The sequence below is a fragment of the Alligator sinensis genome, unplaced genomic scaffold (genome assembly GCF_000455745.1).
Source record: "Alligator sinensis unplaced genomic scaffold, ASM45574v1 scaffold637_1, whole genome shotgun sequence".
Lineage (NCBI taxonomy): Eukaryota > Metazoa > Chordata > Crocodylia > Alligatoridae > Alligator > Alligator sinensis.
This window is the reverse complement of record NW_005842368.1, coordinates 1,095,075-1,113,573: the sequence shown is the minus strand read 5'-3', so window position 1 is coordinate 1,113,573 and position 18,499 is coordinate 1,095,075. Positions and strand designations below refer to the sequence as shown.

Genomic DNA, 18,499 nt, shown 5'->3' with positions numbered 1-18,499 from the left:
GCAGGAATGGGTTGCAGCACAGTCTGGAAAAAAAAAAAAAGTCTTCCTTGTACTCAGTGCAACTTCATTTCACATTAAATTCAACTACAGATGCACTGCAGCAGGAGGGGAAGGCAGTCTTCTGCTTTCGCACCAAAGATGTTAATCAGACAGTGCAAGGAAAGTAGGGAGGCCTTTCCTCGTGCAAACTTTTCTACACATGGAAAGAAAGGACCCCTAATCTTTCACAAGTGCCAAACCTGAACCTTTCAGCAAGTTTGACTGGGACTGCAGGTGCTCAACACTTAAATACAGCCTAAAGGTATCGCCCAAACTTCAACTGCGCTCTTAGGCATCTGGGCCTAGACAACTTGCTTAAAGTCGATTCATAAAGGCTTGGTTTACTGGCATAAATTTAAGAGGACCTCATAACTCAGCAGGCATTCCCAAGGACGCCAAACTCGTCCGATGTGCTTTTCTGTCTGTGTGCATATCGCGAATGGACAACCTGTCCTGCACAAGCAGAAGTCAGCATGACCGCCTTCGGCAACACAAGGCTACATGCACTGAACTGAAATGAACTGCACAACATCTGAAATGCCGGCCATGCACAGGCATAAGATTAAAAAAAAAAAAAAACCCATGCTCTGGACTCTCACGCCCTCCCAATACAAAACTCCTATAAAAACGCCCATCTCACTCACTGATCCCACTCGGGACACCACCTCTTGCATGCATAGAAAGGAACAATATCTGCATGCTTAATTATTAACACACCAAGGAAATGCAAACACTGCAATTAGACGTCACCCATCTAAAAAACTGGGTTGCGAGCTTCAAAATTCAGAGAGCCTGTTTCAGTTTTGTATCTTGAAGCAAGTCCCTTACCTGGGGCGATACCTTCAGGTGTTTAAAGACTGACCAAACAAAGCAAAAAATGACAAAAACAAACAAACAGCATTTCCTCAATGATATTGTGTAGTTTATGCATTTCCGTTAGCATTAGCCAACAGAGACCCAGGTAAGTTAACTTCACAGACTTATTGGTTGCGCAAATACACCTCTCCCAACTGGGTTTGCTGGTTATCAGCAGGTAGCAGCTAACAAAGTCAGCAGAGGGAGAAAAAGCACAGTCTATGCAAGAGTTACATAAACACTGGGCATTTTAAACTTCCTCAGCAAGTAAATGGTGGATTTAAAAAAAAAAAAAAATTAAGATACTGGAACTTGTTGGACATTGCCTACAAGATTACAGTCATTTTAAAGCTAAGCAAATATTAAACTTAAGCTATTCGGTGCCACTTCAACATTTTCAGAGGTAAATCCATTTGCAACAGATTACTCAGGCCACTAAACTGCTCTTGCTGGTAACAGACTTCAATTAACTAATAGCAATGATTTCTCAAAAAATAGGATTTCAATTCGTACTTCAAAAGCGGTCCTGCGTCTGCTGTGCAAATCACCTCGATTTACCTGGTGGGCTAGCACGCAAGAGTCCTTGCTCCCACACAATCGATTACCTGCAAGCAGTGGAGTTGTAGGTAGCTCTGGTCTTTAACAAGCCTAACAAAACCCAGGCCTTAATGGGCTTTGCACCTATTCTCCCAACCACATTGGACTCGTTTGCATGACAGGCAATGACCTGAAGCTTAGCGGCAGTAGCCGAATGCCACCACTGCAATCATCATTAAGTAGCGCTTGAAATCATAACTGAAGAACAGCTCTTGGACATCTAGGACATGTCTAGCGCAAGGAAAGGTGCAACTGCAACACAGCATGGGCACCCATGCTAGCTTTCAAGCTAGCCAGCACAGGTGACAACAGAAGTGAAGATGCCAGAGCCTGGGGTTTAGACATGGGCTGTGCAAATCCACTGGAGATCCTGGATACACCATCTGGCTGTTAGCTTGTGTTGAACCCACAGTGCTGCAGTTTCCTATTCTAGCTAGCTGAAAGCTTGCACAAGTGCTTACCTGTGCCACAAATCACACTCCTACTTGCCAGGCAGTCATCTCCTAAACATGAACCTTCACGTGCACGTGTTTCTTTCCTAGGGAAATAAGTAAGTGTAAAATGGCTAACATCTGCATGCACAAGGCAGGGCAGTGTGGCACCTTATAGACACCAGATGCATCTAACAAGAGCAGGCTATAAAAAAAAAGTGCCACACTGCCCTACTTTCTGCCAACTTCAAACCAACACTGGTGGTGTTTGCTATGCATTTAGCTTATAACCACCTTTGTTTCAGTAGCATCCACCAAATACCAGGCACTGTGCAGTGCACGTCCCAGTGCATTTGAAGGCAGCCTCCACCACAAAGCACTTGCAATCTAAACTATAAAGGATGCTGGGTGGGGAACAGGACTCTAACCAAAGAACAAAAACAACATGGCTGGTTATTAGCACGGTTGTTTTAGTTAATGTTTTGTTATTTTTACTTGGGGGCTCCTGTCAAAAGTTTATAGGAATAAGGGAATTAGGAGAGATAGGGGTGGATTCAGACAGCAGACAGAAAGGAGAGACAGAGGGAGACTGCAAGCATGGGGCAAAATAAATGCAAACAAATAGCAAAAATGCTGTAAAATGTAACCTCAGGGAATCGCCAGTGTCTGGAGAGGGGCGTGGGGGGTAAAGGGAAATCAAGGTGGTCCCTGGATGGGCACCAGCAGCACGGGATGAAGCTCTCCAAGCCTGCCAAGGAAAAGGTCTCACCTGATCAACATTGAGCCAATTGTCTTGACCGTCCCGAGAGCCGCACATCAGAGCGATCCAGAAAAGCAAAGAGTCTGTCGTCACTGTTTGAATAGCCGTTCCACTTAGTTATTGAGAAATATCCGCCGTAAGTCAGCACATGACTGCTTCGCTTCAGTTTCTGCATTTGGCTCTTCCACTCTGCCTCTACCAAAGCCAACAGCGCCTCCCACGAGTAACGCACAACACATACAACACCCCCCCTCCAAAAATCACCGCTTCAGAAAACTGTTTTGGCCTTCCCCCTCCCGGACCTGCCGCATGGCACACACAGGCCGTCCATCCATGCCACTTGTGGGTTGGGCACCCTGCTCTACTTGGAGTGAAGAACTGAAGAGCAAGGACCAAAACACAGCGCTACATGAACACAGATAAAGCCAAAATGAAGGTGATGATGGGTCTTTCAAACTATATGTCACGTTAAAAGGAGAAAAAGAAGAAGAAGAAGAAAAAAAAAGAGGAGAGCACATTTTTCCTCCTGGAGATTAGACCTTTACATAGGATAGCCACTTGCTGAATGCAGCCTCCCCCATTTTTCAGTTGCTGTCTACCAACACAGTAGTTAGATTCCTTCATTTAATGTCTATTTTACCCCCACAGGGCAAATAGCTTATGATTCGATGAACACCAATGCCGTACAAGACGGAGGCTGTGAGGTGCTTAGAGCAGAGTCGCAGAGGAAGAGCATGCAAACAAGTTACTGCAAAGTAGGTTTGGGTGTGGACGTCCAGAGCATCCGCTCCTTGGCAGCGACTGCCCGGGTGCAGGCTCCTACCCTGCGGGAAGCAGCCTATGGCCCAGTGAAAGTGTGGTGAGCTACAATGCATTGACAATGGACTAGCATGTATTGCAGGCTAGCTGACAGCAAATTCATGCCCTAGCTCACCTGACAGTAGCTTGTTCATGTGTCCATGTCCTTAAATAAATTGACAGTGCAGTCAGAAACTTTTCCTCTGTTTTTTTTTGTTTTAACATGCACAGAGGAATAATTCTCTTAGACCTAGGGCAGGGCTAGGCGCTCCTAGTACAAGTAGGCAACCCCTTGCATGGGTGCCAAAGCATGGCACATGAAGGCATTTTGCTTGTCATGCACACCTTGGAGCAGACAGCGGGAAAGGGCTAGGACGGTGCTGCCAGAATAAGTATCAGGCCCCTCATGGCATAAATAGATAGCACAAATACCCTGATGGACTGCACCCAGCACCCCTGCAATTCTGGGACTCTCGTTTCGGTTTTCACCAGCCCTCTGGGACCAGCCTTCGAAATCCAGGACTATACCAGCCAAAGCAAACATATGGCTACCCTACTTGGATCCCAATATTGTAAACGCTCACCAGCACAGCTCTCTTTATGAGTGTGTACAGGTTTGCAGGATACGGTTTCATAGCATATTTTACTCTTCCAAATGAGCAAGTGGCAGCAGCATCTCAGTAACTTACTTTTCTGAAATTGGACACTCCAGAAACAAAAAAGATTCAGAGCAGCAAAGGTCAAATTTTCTGGCAGAACAGCAGACTCCCTCTGCCTGAAGAAGGGCAATTGCACCCGAAAGCTTGCAAAGAACTTTTCCCCCCAACTACTCAGTTGGTCTAATAAAAGATATCACATCTACCCAAAGAACCGGGCCACACTTTCTGCCAGGTGTGCCACCAACTAAGCCCTGCACCCCGCTCCCCGTGTGCCACTCCAACCCCGCTTCCCCTGCCCAATCTGCTGCTCTGCTTTCTGGTCAACTTTCTGCCAACTTTCTCCCTGCTCCGCAACATGCCACACGCAGAGGCTGCCCGTGCCACTTGTGGCATGCATGCTGGGGGCTGCACCCCTGTTTTAGAGCCAAGATAGCCCAAGTGCCCATCTCCACATATGGTGCGTTAGCCTGTATTTAAAAAGAACTAGGGAACGATAGTCAGGCAGCAAGTCGCCACGAATTCTTTGACCCTTAGCATATGCAACCAAACCCCTCGCAGCTGGAAACAAAAAAAAAAAGAAATAAGCAGATCTAGATCTGGAAGCGATGCTATTACTCCTCAGCTGCTTCACCCGATATCAGCAATCGTACTAACGTACCCCAACGGCACTCTTTGACCAGACTAAAACCTCAAGGAAGCAGCCAGTTTCCTACAAACCTCATTCAGATCTGTAAATGTTCAAGTTATCATGGTTGCTCGTGACCAACACGACTGAAGTTTCTGATCCCCACATCTCATAGCACTACAGAAATGGTTCTCCACCTTTTCAGACTTAAGGCACCCCTCAGAAAATGTCAGCTCTTTGCTTTCCCTTGATTTTGGACAGAGAGATAACCGAGCACTTTCTGTTGCCAAGTATTCAGAAAGCCCACAACAGGGCTTTTGATACTATGGATTTAAGTCTCTGCCTTTTTCTTGTGAATCATGTTTGCACACCTAACAGTACCCAATGGTAGCATTGTGTGGCACCCTGCATCACCCCTGAAAGGATCTTGCAACACCCTGGTGAGACTCTACATCAGACCAAGGCAACATTTCAGTGCTAATACTAAAAAAAAAAAAAACAAGTTTTTTTTCTTGAAGCTCAATTAAACCGTGGCACTCAAGGCCACAGGAAGAAACTGAGGCCAGCAACACACAGACAACAGATGACACTGGCATTCATATGAGCAACAGATAAAGCCAGGATTTTAATTGACGCTGTTCAACCAAACACATCTGGAAAAATGTTAACCACAGCACTCCGGGGCTTAAACCAGAGGGCATTGCAGACGAGGCCTATTTGATGCATGGAAGGATCATGGGCATAGGCCCAAACAGAAACGATAACCCCCCTCGCCTGTGTTGCTGGAGGAGTTATTACATGTGCACCAACAGATTCCTTGGGACAACTAAAACAGGGACAGCAGTGAGGGTCAGGGGTTAATAACAAGGGGACTCCGAGCAGAGCATACAAGTGCCCACCGGCCCTCGAACTAGTCCAAGGAGCCAGTGGATGCTGCCCAGTGAAAAACTCTGCCCGGAGACATGCGTGGACGAGGGACAGGAAGAAGCCCCCAGAGTCACTGGGGGTCTCCCCCTTCCTGGTTAGGCAGATGGCTAGCTTAGCTAGGACCAGGAGGGTGACCAGGAGGTCCTGGGACTTGATGGGGCCACAGACAAGTAATGCAACCACAGCCTCAGCCCTGCTTCTTGAAGGAGACAGTGAAGGGGCTGCAGCCTGGTACCCTTGAGCATTAGACACGAGGAAGGGGCCAAATGCAGAAGACAGATTAGCTCCCACCTGCCCACTGCAGGGTTGCATTTATCTTGCTTATACAACCCTGCCACAATACAGGACAGAGAGCTGCATGGACCTCGGGTCTTCCCCAGCCTGTGTTTCAGCAGACGTGCTTATATTTAAAGACAACTGGAGGGGTGGCAGGGAAGGGTGCCTTAAAAAAAAAAAAAAAAAAAAAATACAGGAGGGAAAAAAGCTGAGGAAACAAGTCACTAGTTACAAGCAGCAGTGACAGTGGCCAGATCCTCAGTGCCATCCAGCAAAGAGCCAGGGGACCGCACACCTGTGGAGAGATGCTGAACACAGAAAGCCCCAAGGTGGCCACAACCCTGAAAGTAAAGCCTGCCGTGTACTGGGTCAGACCATAGGTCCACCTTGTCCAGTCTCCCATGAACTGTGTACCTGACCAGGTAGGAGGATCTGGCCAGGAGGACCCCCAGGGACTGCAGGGCCGTTTCCCTGTCCCTGGTCCACTCATGTCTCCAGGCTGAGTATCACTGGGCAGCAACCCCTGGCTCCTTAGACTTGTTCGAGGGCCAGTGGGCACTGTCGGGTGTGCTGCGCGTCGTGTCCCTGCTTGGTGCACTCACTCTGAACCTTTACCCATCACTCCCACCTGTTTTGCCTTTTCTTTTGTCCCAAGAAAGGAGTTATTTCCGCGGTGGCCTCCCCTTCTAAGGGAGCTCTTCCTGGCAGGCAGCAGCCCATGATCCCTTGAAAGCAAGAAATAGGCCTGTGTTGCACAGCAGCAAAGAGCAGATGCTGGAAAGGAGAGTGAACTGGGTCCAACCAGGGTCCCTGTCCCCAGCATTCAAGGTCCAGGAAGTTCTGATACAGAAGCTGTCCCCCTAATTCCCATGCTCAATAGCTACAAATGCCCCTTTCCTCCAGGATTTTTAAATAGACTTTTAGAAATATTAAACGAACACGAGTTAGACCTTTCTATTGGTCTCTCTTTTTTGGTTTGAATGTGGCTGAACTCTCACCATGTCTAGGGGCATCCAGCGCCACACCGGAACGATGCATTGGGTGGAAAAAAACTTCTTGGAGCTCGTTTTAAATGAACAAGCTGCTCATTTTGTGCTGTGACCCCTCCTTGTGTTGGGGGGGGGTGGAAAAGAGACGGTCTATACCCTTCCTCTTTCCACTTTAATATCTAGGGTTTCCCCCCGCCAACCATTTCTTCTCTGCTGAACAGGACTGGCCTCTTCAGTGTCTCTTCTGCCGATGCCCTGCTTGTACACTATGAAACTTGAGAGAGGAAGGAGGAAGGCAAACCCCCACCCAACTCCGTACCAACGTGATGCGACACGCCATGTCAGTCTGACCGGAGCGGAGGGGCGCCTCCTGCACCTGCCCTGCTCCTTCGGCCGCCCCCTGCAGCACCGGCTTTGCCAGGCCTGGGCGGTCACCGCCTCGGGACCCCGTCCGACATCCCTTCCCGCGACCTGGACCCCAGAGCGGGGCACGGGGGGCTCCAGACGAGGCCCGAGTGGCACCGCGAGATGGACACGATCACTGCCCGCACCTCGCGCCCCACACCGCCCAACTGGGGGGGCCTCAGTGGGGACAGCACCCCTGCCCTGCTGCACCCCGGGCTGCTCATGCCTCGTGCCCCTGCACCCCAGGGCACCCTTGGCAGCACCCCCATGTCCAATGCCCCCTCCCCCCACCCCTAGAGGCACCCCACCATGCCTGGTGCCCCTCCCCCCACTCTTTGGGGCACCCCCAATGTCTGGTGCCCCTCCTCCACATCTCAGGGCGCCCCCCATGCCTGGTGCCCCTCCCCCCACTCTTTGGGGCACCCCCAATGTCTGGTGCCCCTCCTCCACATCTCAGGGCGCCCCCCATGCCTGGTGCCCCTCCCCCCACTCTTTGGGGCACCCCCAATGTCTGGTGCCCCTCCTCCACATCTCAGGGCGCCCCCCATGCCTGGTGCCCCTCCCCCCACTCTTTGGGGCACCCCCAATGTCTGGTGCCCCTCCTCCACATCTCAGGGCGCCCCCCATGCCTGGTGCCCCTCCCCCACCCCCCAGGGGTGCCCCCCCAATGCCGGGTGCCCCTCCCCCCCGCATGCCGACATGTCTCAGCTCCTGGGCCTGCCCCCCCGCAAAGTGGTGCTGTCCCAAGCACAGAGTTGCCCCCCCCCCCCACGCCGCACATGGTACGCTCCCCCTTACCGTCCTCACTTGACCCCCGGGGGAGCCGCGGGGCCGTGGGTCTGCTCCGCCCCGTCCACTGAGAGCGCGGGGGGGAGGGGGCGCCGCGGACACTGTGCTCTCTTCCCCCCGCTCCGTTGGGCCTACCCTGCTCTCCCCCCGCGCCAGGGACGCAGTTGGTTCGTTCCAAGCCGCCGGGCCGAGCTCCACCTCCTCCTCCGCTCTCACCTCTTCGACAGTTTCCGACAGCAGCGCCGGAAGCTGCCGAAGGCGGACGAGGCGTGGGGGGAGCCGAGAGAGGACCCGAAGCCGACTCGGAGGGTTCCGGACAGTGACGGAAATTGCCGAAGAGCAGCAGCCGCCGCGTTCGGAGCGCTCCCACGCCGCGCAGGCGCAGTGAGAGCCAGTTCCTTTTCCCGCCTAAAGAGGGGGCAGGTGCTGAGGCAGCCTCAATGGCCTCAGGTCTCCTCAGGGGCCGCGGCTTCCTCTCCCTCCTGCCAGGAGGTAACAAAGCATCTGCCTGCAGAGGCTCAGATCCTCCCCTCAGGGACCAGGAGACGCTTGCATTAGTAAAGGATTAGCATCTACCTGTACCGCCAGGACAGGCTGACAATTGTAGTTAAACTTCTAAGCATAACAGGTTTTCTTCAATGGGAGTTATAACAAAAGGCGATGTAGATAAAATATCTGAGTTACTTAATTCTTGAACTATATACTCCGTAGTTTGCACGCTTTACAGTTGTTTACTTTTTTTTTTTTTTTTTTTTTTTTACATAGGCAATTCTGCTGGGGCTCTGCATAATAATACCTGCTCTCAGCCGGATAAAGGCACGAAACAGCGATGAGGACATCAGTGCTAAAATATCTGAAAACTGTAGCCATTCAAAGTGCTCAAAGAAAGATACCAGACTGTTCAGCAGACACCAAGACCTCTCAAACCTTTGTCTACATGCAGAGCTATTAACGCTGACGTTAACCAGCTACGTGCCATTCCTCTGGTCACAAGAACGTCAGCGCAAAGTTACATTTGGTGTCTGGCATGAGGTAATGTGCCAGAGCAGGGATAGCTTTTGAAGATCTCAAAGGAAACCATAAGCACTGGAACCTAGAACAGGCTGGCAGAGAAGTAAAATATCCCTGCTGATGAATGACTTGGGGATCACCATATTTCAGGTCTCTTGAAAGTCAGGAGATCAAGAAAAAAAAAAAAAAGACATGTCCGATGGAAGGATCATATCAACATGACCCTAAGCGATGGACCAGAGGATCACCAACTGGCTGAACATCTCAAAGTAAGGATCATCATAGCCTATACGTCAAGCTCACCGTGATGGGTGCCAAGGAAAAGACAGAGTGATTCTGTGGTCAGGTCAAGGACTGCCTAAAAACCTCTCTTACAGATAGACATTTCTGTGGCAACCGTAACACTGGTGACGATACCAAATGACAAGACGTCATGGGCAACTTTAGCTATGGCACCAAAAACACCTTGCTGCTACACTCTGCAGATTTCTGTGGCTTCTGTGTATGCAATTTAAAGTTCAAGCACAAAATAAATAGGAATAGCTTGATCAGATCACAGACAATGCTTAAGAAGGGCAAACTGCAGAACTGTGTGAATTACAGGACAAACTCACTGATTACTCATTTGAACAAGACTGTTTTCCTTCAAAAGGCTCACATTTCAAACAGAGAATCAACTAACAGCAAACCATTTCCACAAAAAGGTACATGGGCAACAAATCCTTTGCCTGAAGCTATAGACATGTACAGTGGTTAACAAAAAAAAATGGTCAACTGCTTGATCAACATCAAAAAAGGCATTCAACTCAATACAGCAGAACAGGCAGCGAACTACTCTGTGGTTACAAAGAGGCAAGCTTAGCAGTCCCGATGAGCTAAGCAACAGGTGAAGATGACAACTTGCACCAGACAGGGTGACCTAGTATCTTACAGCACCTTCATGATCAACTTGGAGGAACTCGTGATGGCCAAAGATGCCCAGCGAAGAGATCAACAGCTTCGTCTTCAGTATTCAAAACGAGGGCACACCATGAGTTTGTATATACAACTGTTCAGCTGGCTGATGTGTGGGGAGAGAAAACTACTACTAAAAAGCATGCTGTATACCCCCAGATGTTTTTCTGTTCCATTTTCAACACAACAGGTTTCGTGGTCATTCATTTTATCCAGGTAGCACTCAAGATTTCACCTCAGAACTGGATTCAGATCAGCATAATTCTACTAGCGATGGACATAAATGGGGTTTTGTTTTCTTTAAAAAAAAGCTGCAATAGGGTGGTCATATTATCACCTTTCCTACGTCAAATAAAAGCCATTTGGTCTTTCCTAGTTGTTCCTTTAGACACCAGAAATGCTTTCCCAGAGTCTACCTCATCTTTCTGCCAGTGACCCTAAAGACTGAAGCCTGCCATTCCCAATGGGATGAATTACATACACATATAATATTGTTTTTTTAACCCTCCCCCGCTTTCCATTTCTAGCATTCCCTGCTCCATCCACTTCGGCACTCTCCCTTTCCTACGATTCAATCTCCATCGTTTCTTATCCCACTTACTGCCAGTTTTCTAATCATTTCTCACATCTAACACGCTGCTGTTTCTTTGCCCATAAAACAAGTACATCAAGTCACACCGAGTCAATATTTAGGAGCTCCGATACAAGCCGGTGTTACGCGTTCGTGGAGGGGTTCCACGAAGATTTATCACTCTTCAAGGCAGAAGCAATTTTAGGCGGACCAAAGCTTTCAACCTCTCTTTCCTCCCTGCCCCCACAATCTTTTTTTGTAGATTTCTCTCATATCATTTGACTGACTCAGTATTTTTCTGCTTCCTTTCTTCAAGGAGGGATGATACGAAACGCCCTGACCATTTGTGGATATCACAAGTCTTAAGGAATGTTTGTGGAGATTTCTCTCTCTCAGCCTCTGCTTCTGGTTTCTGATCTTAATCTCCAGCCAGTGCTTGGGTAAGAGGTCTCCAAAGGGATCTCCAGGAGCTGTAGGAAGCGAGGGAATTAAACAGGTAATAAAAATCCCCAGTCATTCTGCAATGATTGCCCAGCACCGCTGAATCCTTTCCCTTGCTGAGCTCCTGGCTACTTTTGGCCATTAAGGATCCTGTGGCAGTCTTTGCAGAAGAATCAACGTTAATCTGGTATCTTGGCCAGATTCCAATTTGCGTAATTACATTCCAGCTATTTACATTCCCCTTGTAGTTTTTTAGCGGATGTGAGGTTTATCTTTACTTTGTGTCATAAAAACTGTGGCACGGCACTGTTTCCTCTGTAACAGCAGCTGCCAGGTTTTGCAGCATAAAGTAGCCACATTATAGTGGGAGTTGAAGGGTAGCTGTATGTAATTTATAGAAAGCACTTCGGGCTCCCCTAGCTCATACCGCTGCCCATAAAATAAAGTACAGAGGATAGTGATAGTGAAACACCAGCAACAATAGCTACACCATATTGGAAAAGCTGACAAAAAGAAAATCAGAGTAGGAGCATCCCAGAGAGCCCTGGGTAATGGAGCACAACGTCTTTCCCCTCCCAGCGTCTAATTCAAACTCATGGTCTCGCTCAACACAGCATGGATTGCAAGCCAAAGAGCAAGGAAGTGGAACCGTAAATGCTGCACAGGGAATCTGGATCATGTCTGCCCAAAGGTGGCAAGTTTACAAGACTTGAAAGCTTTTGTTAAGACTCCCAAATCCTGCTGGTTAGTCAAGAGAGGTGGGAAAGAGGAATGCGGGTGCCCTTGTTACCGGAGACATACATGTAGGGAAGTTTCCATCTCCTGTTATACCCGAGATTTGAAAGTGGAAGACCATGAACCAAGAGACTTGCCAGAAGGTTTTATTTTCCGGATAGATATTATAGGTCACAGGAAAGGTGCATCTAATTGCATCGTTTCACAACTCATTAACGATTAACATTATGTTTACAGAACTCCATTAAACACTTTTATTCTTTTGTTTCCATAATCATGTGCTGAGATACCTTAATGAGAGCCACACGGCCTAAACGGGTCATTTTCCTATTTCAGCAGCAATGAAATAAATGGAAAGGGATTAGGACAGTGGTGAGAAATAAGCTGCGAGGGACCAGATGGCTCAGAGGATGGGAAATGAAACATGTAGCTTTTCACTGCACCACAGGTCATTACCAACCAAAAATCAGTTACTAGAGCTGGGTTAATTTTGTTCAGCGACTAGTTTAGTTGCCAAAAGAGAAAGGAGGTACAATTATCCTGAAGTTATTTGCAACTTTGACCTGAATTTATCAAATAGTTTCATGGGGGGGGGAAGTAATGAGAAGAGATGGGGAGAGAAACAAACCTAGAAAGATCAAACATTTATGAAAAAGGGCACTGCAAAAACATCAAGGAAAACTCACTACACTACAGCACCCCGTGGCAAAGCTTCAAGTTGGTGGGAGTTAAGCAGCCAGACTGCTCCACGATCCAATGTTAGCCGATAAAAGAAGAGGAACAATGCTGAGAGTCAATACGCTTCAGCGAGCCATCCCCCCCCTGCCAGCCCCTGCCCTAAGGACCTGCTCTATTTCTGTAGACTTCCCTTAAATACTTTCTGCATCACTGCTAGCCCTAGGTCTCCTTTCCCTCCCTTCCTCCCTCACATGGGTTTTCACGTTTTCCAGAGATACCCTAGAAGGAACCTCCACAAAAGATCTCTAAATACCTCCCCCCCCACATCTCAAATCTCCATACCATAGCAGATGGTGAAGTTATAAATACAGGCACGTTTGGTAACAACTGGTACAAAACTGCAGGCAAGTTTCAGCTCAGTTTGTTCAGCAAAACACACCACTGTCTGACCTGCAGCCAACAAGTTAAAAAAGGAACTAAAAATCATTTTATTTTTGCACGTCATTCCCCCCACTCCCCAAAAAATCCACGTATCACAATACCTGTACCTCTAGTAAAACCACCTCCTACAAAAAGCCATTTAAATAGGCTTTATCTAACCAAGTACTCAGTAACATATAATTTTTTTAAGGGTAAATATACACATAAACCAAGAAATGCTTATGTCCAAAAAGTGCTTATATATAATTATTTTTAAGGGTAAATGTTACTGAGTACTTGGTATATCATATATGATGACCAAAAAGTGCTTATATATAACCAAGATGTGTTCATTTAGGCCCCCATCCAACAGAGACCAACCACGGGCAAGTCACTATGTTTACCTTGTGTTTAAAAGATCCCCATCTATAAAACTGGGATAATACTTCCCCTACTTCCCAGGGATGCTTGAGGAGAAAAATTCATTCATAACTGAGCCCTATTCAAACACTATGGTAATGAAGACCACTGAAATCAATAGTTAAAAATAAAAGAGACCAACAGAAAAACCTAACTGGTATCCATTTAATATTTCTAAAAGTCTATTGAAAAATACTTTTGGGATGCTACTGTATTAGTTTCTGTGATGCCAACCGATTCATCTATGTTTACTGAATAGCAGGAAGAAAAAGAAAAAAAAAAGATAATTAAAAAAAAAAAAATCAAAACCACATTAAGAAAGAATTGTGAACAATTTTCTAGTAGAATAGTGTTTGGGGGTCTAACAGAAGTCTCCATGATTGTGCATGGATCTGGACAGAGTTTTCTTCAACTCACTAGAGAGAAATATGCCAGGATTTATAATGATGAAGAAAAAACTTCAAATTCACACAATGTAGACTGGAGAACAAGTGCTGCTAATTGTGGTATGGCCCAGATGTTGCTGGATGTAATGCTTGGTAGATTTTTTTCGTCCGTCACTAAACAATATGAGATGATGCTATTTTAGATTTGGTTTTGGCAAGTAGTGAAAACATTATAGAAGTGCTGGTTGCAGAAAATAACTCAGGGGATGAATGATCAGTTGGTTCAGTTCAAAATTAAATAGAAAGTTAAAAAAAAAAAAAAAGTATATAACTAAAGTTTTCAACTGAAAAAGAGCAGCCTTTGGAGTGGTTAAGAGAATTACCTAGTGAGTGAACCAAAGAGCTAAGGTTTGGAGGAGACTTGGAATTTCTAAATTTAAAAAAGTTGCAGGTGAAAAGACAGACCTGACTAAAAAGGTTTCCAGACCTGACTGGATAGTAACCTTTCCAAAGCATTAATTTAAGACAAACAGAGCCAATAGGGTATGGGAAAAAACGACCAATCAAAGAAAGCTACATCTTGGAGGTCAGAAGTGTTGGGATAGAGTGAGAACTGCCAGAAGTCAAACTGAGTTAAGACTTTGCATAGGAAATTAAGACAAAGAAAAAAAGGTTCAAGTCATTCAAATGAAGAGAATTGGGGAGTGGGGCTGCTATGCAATAAGAATGGAGCTGAGATTAAAGATCAGGTAGGTATGGACCAAAGACTAAAATGAATAAGTGTGTTATAGTCTATTATAGTAATTTAAATAAAGTTTAAAAAAAAATATTCAAAGTAATATAAGTTTTCTAACAAAATAAGGGGGAGGCAGGGGCACTGAAGAGAGAAGTCTCTTACTAAACACCTGGATCTAGAATGTGCTGAAGTGATAAAACCAGCTGTTGATAACTGCAGCCCTTTCCCAAGGTGCATAAAGGATGTTTTCTTTATTTCAATTTAAAATTAATGACTGGTATGTTCCAAGTTGAGAAACCAGCTGGGAGTTGAAAAAGCTTGTTTCTTCTCTTCCAATCTATGGGGAAAAAAAAAAATAGATGAGGCAAGAGAAGATGGGATCTACTAGTTCTGAAGTCTTGAAGGACACAGTGATAAGTAGCAAATCAGTTCACCTAAAAAAAAAAAACAACTAAAACTATTAAGCAAAAGAAGAATTATCTATAATTAATAGCAAAAAAAAGTTAAAGTGGAAACATTTTTCATTAGGTAAGCAGCACCTTCAGCTTTGTTTTGTTTACATAAAATAAATATTTTAATGTTGGTTTTATGCATTTTAATTGAATTCTCATTTCTATCTAAAAGCAATGCGACAAAGTTACAAGAAAAAGACCCTAGTAATTTTCTAATATGATAAAATGTAGAATTTAAGATTCTGAATTAATGCATCTTATGCTAAGTAAATGGGTATAAAGTTGTTACATAGCAAAAAAACCCCAAACAAACAGTCGTTAGTGTTAGGACGATATTTAATTGGAAATAAACTTACTGTTACCAACTATAACAGCAAATTTTCACTAGGGAAAAAAAAAAAAGAAAACACTTAAAAAAAAAAATCACTTGCAAAGCAGAACTTCAAATAATCAACTTAAAGTCAAGGGGTTGTTTTTTTCGCTGATAATTAAATCAACCAAGCAAAGATAAGGCAAAAAGAGAGAGAGACACAACACTGGGAAACAACTGGGCTGCAACTAGTGGGGATTCATCAAGGATCAGTCTTGGGATCATTCGTATTAAAAGACATATTTTAAATAATGCCATTAGCACAAAAATAGGGGCATGCTAAGAAAGTCTGCTTGTGAAACAAACTGGGGAGGCATCATCGGTACAGAGGGTGATTGGGATATCATGCAGGAAGATCTAGATGACATTGAAGATAGAAGTAATACAAAAAGGATGAAATTCAATAGCACAATACACAAGAGGACTGGAAAAAAAAACCACCCCAAACTATATTATACAATGTTATAAGCTGGGAACTTATCAGTTAGAAATGACAGAAGGAAAAAGACCAGGGTGTACGAGTTGACCACCGGATGATTGAGCCAAATGCAATGGTGATCCTACTATTATATTCACAAGAGGGATAAGGAGGTAGTAAGTGACACAGTACTAGTAAGATGTCACTGATGCTTAAGAAAGATTACTTGAACATTTAAGAGGTACAGAGAGGCTAAGATGAACAGGGGACAAGAACAGAAACAGGAATCTGAAGGCTGTCTGGTTAGCCTAGCAAGAAGGCAGCTGAAAGGGGGTGCGATTGCAGTCTCTAAATACAGGAGGTGCGTGTTGTGTGGGGGGGGGGGAGGTAAACATCAGGGAGGGTGAAGAGTGATTGAGGCTAAAGGACAACACTGGCACACAAAAACAAGTGGGTATAAACTGGGCATAAATAAATGAAACCTGGAGAAATCAGAAGTTTCTATCCACCAGAGGAGTGAGGTTGTGGAAGATGTTTCCCCAACAGGGGCAGGGGGAAGGGAAGAGAGTAACAAATAAAAAACCTCAATTGAAACCCTACATTCAAAAAGTTCCCCAGTTGTTCATATTCGAGTCATCCTATTTGCATATTATTTTCTTTTCCCCGATTGTGGTTTTGGTCCTAGACAGCATAGGAGGCCACGCTGACAAGTGTTTTTCTGTTTCCTGCTTTGGTTTCCTAGAGGGCCGTGCAAGCAGCAGCAGAAGGCCACGATGTAAATGCTGCTCCAAAATCCTCTGCCTAGTAGCATTCAGAAGCTTCCTTGTAGTGACACAGGTCTGAGCCATCAATTTAAGCTTCCATTTAAAATTAAGTTGGGCTTTAGGGCTGCAAAGTATGGCCGGCCCAAGTCGGCAAACACACGGCTGCACTGCACCTGTGGCTGCTCCTCATCCTCCCACTCAGCAGCCTGAATTTAATGAAGTACTAGTTAGTTAAACAGCCGCTAATATGCAGCATTGACTAATCTGGCAGCAATCCTGTCCGCTTCCAGACTGAGTGGCAGCGGAGTCAGATGCTGGAGCTACTGCGAGGGGTGGGCACCAGGAGAGGTCAGCGAAAGAAACAAATCAACAGGAGAAAAGAGAAATGGAAAAGCCCTTTCCACAGTGAATTTGGCGTGGGGAAAACAATGCTGGGAGCCAGGAACATCAAGTCACAGCAGCCATGGATTTGCTGCTGGGTCCTGGGGAAGTGACATCACCCTATGCACTTCAGTTCTCTTGCCTGCAAAAAAGCGTCCGATTATACTTCCCCATCTCCTTGGGGCATTTGGAGTCTTCTTTCTTCAAAGTGCTTTGAGGTCTTCTGTCAGGAAGGTGACAAAGGATATCATTATAACCAACACCAGTTCCCAACTCAGCAGGAACAGACAATAAGTTGCCCTTCCAATTAAATGCTCCAAATACTATGACATTCCATATCAATTATTACGCCTAAAGCTTAATTTAACTGGATTTAAGACTCCCTGATAAGTCTTCCTCCTTTTCCCCACTAAAAGAGTCTTGACAATGCTGCAAGTTGATGCCCTAGTTTATTTACAAGAGGAAAAAAAAAAAAAGGAGAGGGTTGGACTCCAACAGTGTTATTGTACTTGCGGCGATGGAAGAAACTGAATATAACGCATCATAAAAAGATGCCACTGGGATCAGTTAAATCCAACAAAATTGAAAACACTGGGAAGAAGTGGAGCCAAAAATATAAAACTGGATATGAACTTGGTGTGTCCCATGACAGGAGGTCAAATAAAAAGAGAACTTCATAAAATAACAGAGATGAGGCTTATTGGTACAGCGATAAATAAGATGCTATTGGCCTGATGCTTGGGTGGAGTTAATCAGCATAGCCATGCTGAAGTCAATGAAGCTACGGGAATTCATGCCAGCTGACGCTTTTCCCAGTATATCCAAGTTCTGCTAGAAGAATCCCAACACAGTAAGCCGTATTTCCAAAACCGGAGGCCTTACAGGTACTTTCCCCTCTTTGAAAGGCTGCAAAACCTAGCAACAGCTGAATACAAGCCTCATAACAGCCTCCTGCAGCATAAGCATTTTATAGCAAGGACCACAGCGTTTGAACCAAGGCCACAGCGTGGCAGCTCCTGGCTCCCAGCGATCATTCGTATCACTGGGCAGATTCACCAGATAATGACTATATTTACTCAAATCTAAGACAAGGTGCTTGCCCCATTCAATATGGGGGGGGTCTAGTCTTGGATTTGAATACAAGGCAGAGAGGAGTGCAGATGGCTGCTGTGGCTCCAGCTCCACATCCACTGCCTACCCCTCATGGTTCCCCCTTACCATCACTCATGGCTCCAGCCCCATTTCGGCTCTTGGTAGCTCAGCCTAATCACACAGCAGCTCTGGCATGCCGAGTCAGAGCTGCCACCACCGCTGCATGGCCAAAGCTACCATGTGGTCCAGGCCCCAGCCCAGAATGGGTCCACAGCCAACTGACTACCGACACCCAGGGAAATGCCAGTCTGCTTAATGGTTGCTTTGCATCAGTTTTTCCACCAGCCCAAAGGGACCACCCTGCCTAACGTGATGCGGGATGACCAGGGTGAGGATGAATATATGCCCACCATTGGCGTGGATCTTGTGAGGGAGCATCTTGAGAGGCTGGACCCCCACATATTAGCTGGTTTGGATAGGTTTCACCCAAAAGTGCTAAAAGGAACTGGCAGACATAGCG

The 18,499-nt window shown here is 46.0% G+C and overlaps 1 protein-coding gene across 1 annotated transcript in view; it reads right to left on the bottom strand.

Moving 5' to 3' along the window:
- Window positions 1-8,355, bottom strand: part of EXTL3 (exostosin like glycosyltransferase 3) — a 169,991-nt gene extending 161,636 nt beyond the window's left edge. Inside the window, 1 exon segment of the mRNA XM_014522552.2 lies at window positions 8,160-8,355. The gene's annotated coding sequence lies outside the window, so the exon portion shown is untranslated.
- Between the last annotated feature and the right edge of the window lie 10,144 nt (window positions 8,356-18,499).